Genomic DNA, 7572 nt, shown 5'->3' on the forward strand with positions numbered 1-7572 from the left:
ATATTAGCCTGGGGTGAGGGACACTGTCTGGGCCCTGGTGTCCGCCCTCTGTGCCCCCGATGACGCCAGGATGCTCCATTAGCTGCTGCCCTGGGAAATCCCAGGCCGACGTGAACGCCCCCATTGCGCACCCCTGCCCCCACGTCCACAGGCCCGGCGTCTTCTGCCAAGGAACCTGGTTAACTTATGTTGTTATATAGTGTCAAAATGTCTATAGTGTCTTTTAAATTATTGTGACCTACACTGGGTACTGGGGAGGGGGGATGGCCGCGTGCTGTCCGCTGAGACAGGCTCCTCCTTCTGCTTGAAACAGACTCTTGGGGCCCCTGACACCACCGAGTCATACGCACTGTCCGCGCCACGTGCCCCCGCCGAGACCCCGCCCTCCCTGTCAGCATTGCCCTTCCCTCGGGGGGGAAGGGGGTCAGCGTGGCCCAAGCAGGGGCGGGGGCGGCCGAGGCGAGGCGCTGTGTGACCCTGCAGTGCCCCCACTTCAGGAGAGCCGGGGGGGTTTCTGACAGGCCGTGTCTGGCGTCCCTGGAGGGGAGCGTTGGCTCCAATAAAGCTGGAGTCAGAGACGTGAGTGTGTGTGGAGCCCACGCGGCGTGGGGGGGAGAGATGTGCGCCGTCCGCCGAGAGCAAGCCCCCCACGTGCCTTTCTGGCTTCCTCTGCCCTCTCTGCCGGCCCTGCCCTGATGTCCCCCACACCTAACCCTGTCCTCACGCCCAGGTCCCAGGTGGGGCCTGGAGTCACACCTGCCTCCAGGCCACCTTTGGGCCTCCCTAACCAGCAAGGGCTACGGTGGGGGCCGGAGACAGAACCTGAGGCCTCCTTGGACAGCCCAGGCTCAGGCTGAGGGACACTGGGCCATGGCTTGGTGCGAGAGCCTTCATGGGGTGCGGTTGGGGCTGCTCTCAGGAGAATAGGGAGCCTGGGGGTGGCGGACCCACAGCAAGAGACCCTGACCCCATCCGCCTCCTTTTGGGTCTCCCTTCCCTCTGAGCCCAGGGGGCCTCGGGGTCCCCGTGGGTCTATCCAGCTGTGTCTGGGTGGGTTTTGGCTTACGTGCCCTGCCTAGTGCGCTTCCTGCCCCCTCGGGCCGTGGGAAGGTGGCCCGCGTTTCCTGGGCAGCCACCGGGCCGTGTGTCTCCCCAGGAGCCCGGCGCCCCTCCCGCGGTGACCACGCGCCAGGGGCATGAATGGCATCCTTGCCGAGGGCCGGAAGGCATGCGGCGGGGCCGGTTTGGCCACTGCCCGCCGTCCCCGCAGCCTGGCATCGGGCGGAACCGCTGATCAAACATCCCCGTCTGCACGGTGCCCACCTGCGCACCCACGGAGCCTGGCCCAGACCTGGTGAAGGGACCGCCAGGTGGGCTTGCCGAGGGGGACGTGCCCCTCCAGGCTGTGGAGAGGGGGACACAGACAGGAAGGAACCTCCCTCGACACCCCACGCTCAGGGAGCCTCCGGGGCGGCCCTCCCCAACAGAGGGCCTTGGTTTCCCCATCTGGGACCAGGACGTGGCCCAGAGCAGGACCCGGTGGTCGGCGGGGCCCGTGGGGCCCAGGCCTGGGCCGGTGGTTTGGCAGGAGGCCCGGGTTCCCCACGAGACGGTAAGCAAATCCCAGGTGGCGGCTGCAGAGGAACGCCGGGGTCCGGCAACTCCCACGGGGCCAGGAATGAGGAAGGAGCTTCGAGAATGTGCGGCCCCACTGCCCAGACTGTACTTGCCTCTTGGCCCCGGTTCAACCCCAGCCCCAGCCTCCCAGGTCTGCGGGCACATCCTCCGAGGGGCCCTGCCCACGCCGCCGGCCAGCCCCAGGCTCCGCCTCCCCGGCTAACATTTCAGAAGCACTTCCTGGGGCAGCCCTGTGCCTGCCCCAGGCCCAGCACACAGTGGCTCGTCACCGTCACCACGGGTGCTTAGCTGGCCCGTGGGCGTGATGCGGCCTCCCGCCTCTGCATCTGCTGGGGCCGTCCCGTCTCCAGGCTTGCCTTCCGCTCGCTCTGAGGGGGCATGGGACCACCGAAGCAGCAGCGAGTCACGTGGGCTCTGCTGGGTAGCTTGGGGGCGCCAGCGTGAGCGCCTGCAGTTCTGGGACAGTCTCTACCCCCTGCTCACCCATTCGTTCACTTGCTCATTTGCTTCTTAAGCCCTGCTGGAGGCCAGGCCCCGGGCCGGTCTCTGGGGGCGGGGATGGTTCATGCCCGGCCTTGACCTCACAGGTTCCAGCTCTTCACCCCACTGTCTTCCCCAAGGCAGCCCACTCTGGGGGTGCAGCTGCTGACTGAGGCATCCTGGGAGACAGAATAGGGCTTGAATTGACTTCTTTACTCCGTGAACCTCAGCTTCCTGCTCTGTAGAATGGGCACAGGGACCTAGTTCAGCCTGGCTCCCCTCCCTCTGTCTGGGGGAACGCCCCCGCCCACACAGGCTGAGCTTTAGCATCGGGGTCTCCCACACTGTATCCCCAGGGCTTCCCAGGCTGTCCACTCAGCTGCCGTCTGGTGACCAGAGTTCATAGGACCCCTGTGGCCCTGGCGGGCAGAGGCTCGCTTCTCGCTATGGCCTCTGAAGCCCTTCCTGACCCTGTCTGCCTCATCTATCTATAGCTCACTTCCAGCACTACCCGCTCCCTGCCACCCAGAGTCCCCTGCGCTCCCAGGAAGCCACCCCTCCCTGTAACTGCCCTCTACGCTCCACACACACCCAGCCTTTCCTCCAGCTGTGGCCTTTCTTCTACCAGCCCGGCCCACACCCTCCTTCCCATAATGCCCCCCTCTCCAGCCGGCTCGCCAGGGCTTCTGCCTGCTTCTTCAGCCTCCGTCCTGGCTCTCACCCCAATGGTCTCATCTCTGTGCCTGCCCGTGACCCCCAAGCAGGCCGAGGGACCTTGGAAGTGAGCAGGTCCGTGGAAAACTGGACACCCCCCACCACGCCAGTCGCTAGGGTACCCACAGCAGGTACCCTCAGCCTTGACACACCCCTTCCCCAAATAGGTCAGTGCTAGCTCTGTTTTATAGATGGGAAAACCAAGGCTTAGGGAATAAAGCGTTCTGCCCAAGGCCACAGAGCCCGTGAGAGGCAGAATCGGGATTTGAACTCAGGTCCTCTGGGGTCTTCCTTCTACCCAGCTCATATGCCTCCTCCCACGAGAACAGAGGCCCTGGGACCTTGTCCAAGGCAGCTCAGAGTCGAGTGGGAAGGGAATGGCGAAGGCAAGTCTGAGAGAGTTGACAGCAATGCTCTCCCCGAGGACGGAACAGGAGAGACGGGTTCAAAATCAGCAGGCGGGGTCTGGGTGAGCCGTCTGCGTGAACTTCTGGGTGACCCAGAGCTGGGCCGTGGGGAGTGGGTCAGGAGAGCAGGGGTGGCGTGAAGGGAGGAGAGGGAGGTGACCCGGGACGGGCGGGGCGTGGTTTGGGGGGGCAGGGGCTGGGGGTGGGAGGAGAGGTGAGTGGAGGCTGGAGCGTCTGTGCTCAGGCAAGCAGGGAAGCTGTCGAGTCCCCGGGCAGAGCAGCCAGGGCCACCCTGGGAGGCGCGGAGCCGGGGGAAGGGCCCCAGGAGCCAGGAAGTCTTCACCTCACCTGCTGCAGTCCTGGCTGCTTCCTCCCTCCGGGACTGTGTGTGCATCCACTTCCTTCTCTGGGATGCCACCTGCCTGCTCATCAGGTCTTGCAGAACCTGGGGACTCAGAACCACCTGGCCTGGGCGTCCCAAGACCCTTGAGAATCAGAACTTGCAAGTCTTCGAGGGCCCAGGGAGTTGTAGGCCTGGCACCCACAGCAGTGCCCAGCGGAGGCCTGGGGGGTGGATGGCTGGTAGGCCAAGTGCACTGGTGAGAAGGCCCCAGAGCCCACCTGCAGCCTGCCCTGGGTGGGCACTGCTCCCAGGGCCTCAGGGGTGAGCAGTACCCAGGCCGGAACTGCCTGGTTGGCTCCCCTGGCTGGCCTAAGTGCTGAGCCTCTCCGGGCACAGCCGGAATCCTGCAGCCACCTGGGCTGTAGAAGGCAAAGTGCTCACAGCCTTGCAAGGAAGCAGCCCAGGTGCAGGCAATGCAGACTCAGGGTGAGGGGCCGACTCCACCTGTAGGCTAAGGCCGGTGGAGTAAGGGCAGGGCAGGGCTGGGACACCCTCCTGGTGCTGGACACAGGTCTCCTTCCCAGGGCCTTGTTGATCTCCCTAGGTGGCCCACCCAGCCTGAGACCTAAGGGTGGCCTTCAGGACTCCAGTGCTTCCAGAACTAGCCCAGTGGGGTGTGTGCGTGTGGGGGAGGTCTCGGCCGACAGTGCTGGGCAGGACCCCAGGGGAGGCCTCTCCAGGTCTCTGCATCTGCGACCATTCTGCCGTGTACCCCACCTCACTGCCCCGGAGTGGGCTGGGGGCTTTGCCCGAGGTCCCTCTCTTGGCTTCTGGCTCACGTCTGTCTTCAGAGTCCTGCTTCCCCACGGACAGGATGGAGCATGCGTCCACCCTTTCGCACGTTCCTGGCTCACCATTCACACACCTGAGCGCCTCAATGCCCAGGGCTTGGCTGGGCATCGCGGGGTCTCTGAGCAGGACTTGAAATGAGGTCTTCCCTTAATTATCCCCAGGCCGGGCTGGGGACAGAATGGTGGACAAACCGGCCCCTTGCCCCTCACGGTACCTGAGGCCGCAGCGCGGGGAGAGGGCTGGGAGTGTGGAGAGGCGTGGGACCCGGCCCTGGGGGACGTGGGGTGAAGGCTTCCTGGAGGGGCCGCCATCTGGGCTGAGGCCAGAGGAAAAGGGTGGACAAGGGAGGAGCTGGGGAAGGCAGGACGAAAAGAGGCCCTTCGGGCACAGGAAAGGAGGGGCGCGAGGGTCTGGGGTGGGATCCGGGGGTGACCGAAGGGATAAGGGAGCATGCAGTTCGGGGGGCTGGGCAGTGGGGAGAGTGGAGCTTGGAGAGCTGCCCACAGTTGACGAGGCTGAAGGCTCTGGAAGGCCTGAAGGCTCCAGGGTTGCAGCAGGAAGTCCATCCCCACCCCACCACCATGGCCAACGGAGCCCCATCCCTTTGGCCAAAGGGCCCACATCCTGACCGGCGTTCCCCACCGCAGGCTGCTGTCTAGAGCCCCCTTTTCCAGTAGAAGAGTCTCCCGAATAAGAGTCGCGAGCGGTGCAGGGTGCAGGGCGCAGGGCGGGGGCTGGGCACTGAGGCTCCTCCCAAGGCTGCTTCTGGCCCTTCCCGATGGGGACAGGGGTTCCAGGCCACCCCTGCCAGGCCTTGGGCTCTTCCATGATGTCCCACCACCCCAACGAAAACGTTTGGAGAGGGGCCTCCATGGTCCTATTTGGACTGGCTGCTCCCGGCATCCCCATCAGACGCGGGATGGGCACCCAGCAGGCCGCGCCGGGGGCCCCATGCCAAACCCTGCTGAGCTACCCAGCTGGACGCCAGGACTTGGAGCTTCTGTTAGCCAGTCAGGGCAGGGCCCTGCCTGCTGAGAGAGGGCATGGCCTTGACCCCACAGGGGATGGGGCCTTGCGGGGGTGGGGGGACTAATCCCTGCTTTCCCTCCTGGGAAGGATAGATGAAATCTCAACTACAAACATTCCAGGGGAGGGAGGACGGCCGCGGTGGCATCGGATCTGAGCCACCAGGACAGTCCCTGGGAACCGGGAGAATGCCATCAGGACCTGGCATTGGAGCAGGGAGGCTTCGAGGCCGCCCTTGGGGGCCCAGCAGGGGGCAGGCCTCAGGCCACATTAGGAGGACTTTCTCAGGCCAGAGCTGCCGGAAGGAGACAGTTTCCTGCCCGGGGAGGAATCCACGCACGGTGTGAGCTCCATGCGATGGAGGGGGCGGCGTGCAGCCCCCCCGCATTCTGATCCCACAATTCTCAGGCACGGAGAGTCTGTGCTTGTGTCTAGGGTCTGGGAGTCTCGATTCTGTAGTTGGAAAAGGTCCCAGTTCCGGGCACCGGGCGGTGTCGGGTTCTGGGAGAGCTGTTCCACCTAGGCCCTCCCCTCCTGTGCCTGACACGAGTCCCCTCCGGAGGGGACAAGCTTCGCCCGCCCGTTACTCATTCGATCCACGGATGTCGTGCGCGTCCCGTGTGTCGGGGGCTGGTGATGCGGTAGAAGCCCTGCCCGCGGGGAGCTGACGGTCTGGACGGGGTGTTAGGACTGGAATGAATGTCGAACCGTCAAGTGTTGGGCACAGAAGAAAGTGACCAGGGCCACGGAGAGCAGGGGCGGGTTGCTCAGGCCGGCGGGCTACAGCGGTGAGCCGGGCCAGCTGACGTCCAAAGGACACAGGGAAAGACGACGTGGAGGGTGATCCAGGCGGACCGGCCAGGCCGGAGGCTGGGAGGAGGAAGAGTGGGCGGTGGGTTAGGGAGCTGCAGGAGGCCGGTGGGGCTGGAACCGAGTGAGGGGAGGGGAGCGGAGAGGTGGCTGGACAGGTGGCGGGCTCCGGCTCACCGAAAGGACTTGGATTTTCCTTCTGACGACTAAACAGGCTCCGCAGGGTCTCCCACGGGCGGGCTGCGCTCTGCCTTCCTGTCCAGTAGGATCCCCCTGCTGCTGTGCGGGGCCCGGTAAGGGGCAGGGGCAGAAGCAACGAGGTGGGCGAGGAGTCTACTGCACCGGTCTGGGCAATGTGGCCCCGGGAGAAGCGGTGGCTTCTGGACATATCTGGCAGACAGAGCAGCACGTTCTCCGAAGGGAGATCAGGCGCTGGACAGGAATCCCCAGGGAGAGAAAGGCCAAAGCAGGCCGAGGTGTGTCTGGCCCAGGCCGAGCACTCAGCTGTCCCTCAGGGTGATGGGAGGGACTCGTCTCAGGGCACGTGGGTGGCCAGGGGAGCCAGGATGCAGGCCAACCTCCTGCTCAAAGGGACTGCTGGCTGGAGAGAGCACCTGCCCCTCCTTGTCCCCACCTGTGCCCTGCTGCGCCCAGGGGCAGGCTGCGGGCAGGGCTAACACTTCCTGCCTGTGTGACCTTGGCCTGCTCTGCCGTGGTTCCCTCTGTAAGATAGGATGACGGCCTGTCTCGTGGAGGGTCCGGGGAGTCGGCCTGCGGTGGACACGCATGGAGTCATCAGCCCGCCCTCTCTCGCCTCCCCTCCACCCGCTCCATCCAGGCCAGCTGTCCCCCAAGGTGGCAGCAAGCGATGAGCCTGGGAGGCCCCTGTCCCCCCTGCCCTGCTCAGACCCTTCTCTGGGCAGGCCCATCAGTGGAGGGGAGCTGTAGGGGTAGCTGGGCTCCACCCCACCCCTTCATAAAGCAGTGCGTCTTCCTGGAAATCCTGCCGTGGACGGACCCCTTGCCCAGCGTGGCCAGAGTAGGCACTGCCGGCCTCGGGAAGATTCCAAGAGCCTCGTCCTCCTGCGTGACAGCTCACAGATGTCCCTGTGACCATGATCTGCTTCGGCCTCAGGGCCGGGAGCCCCACATCCTGGCCCCGCCCTCGTCCTCAGGGCTCCCCCTCAGCTTCCGCTCTCAGACTCCTCTGGCGGGAGGGGGCCTCTCGCCCTTTGCTGACCCCTGACCAAGACTGGGTCTCAGGGCCCCTCGTCCCCTCCCATCCCCTCCCAGAGCCCTCGT

The sequence above is a fragment of the Pteropus medius genome, unplaced genomic scaffold, assembly GCF_902729225.1.
Source record: "Pteropus medius unplaced genomic scaffold, Ma_sr-lr_union100, whole genome shotgun sequence".
In the NCBI taxonomy this organism is placed as follows: domain Eukaryota; kingdom Metazoa; phylum Chordata; class Mammalia; order Chiroptera; family Pteropodidae; genus Pteropus; species Pteropus medius.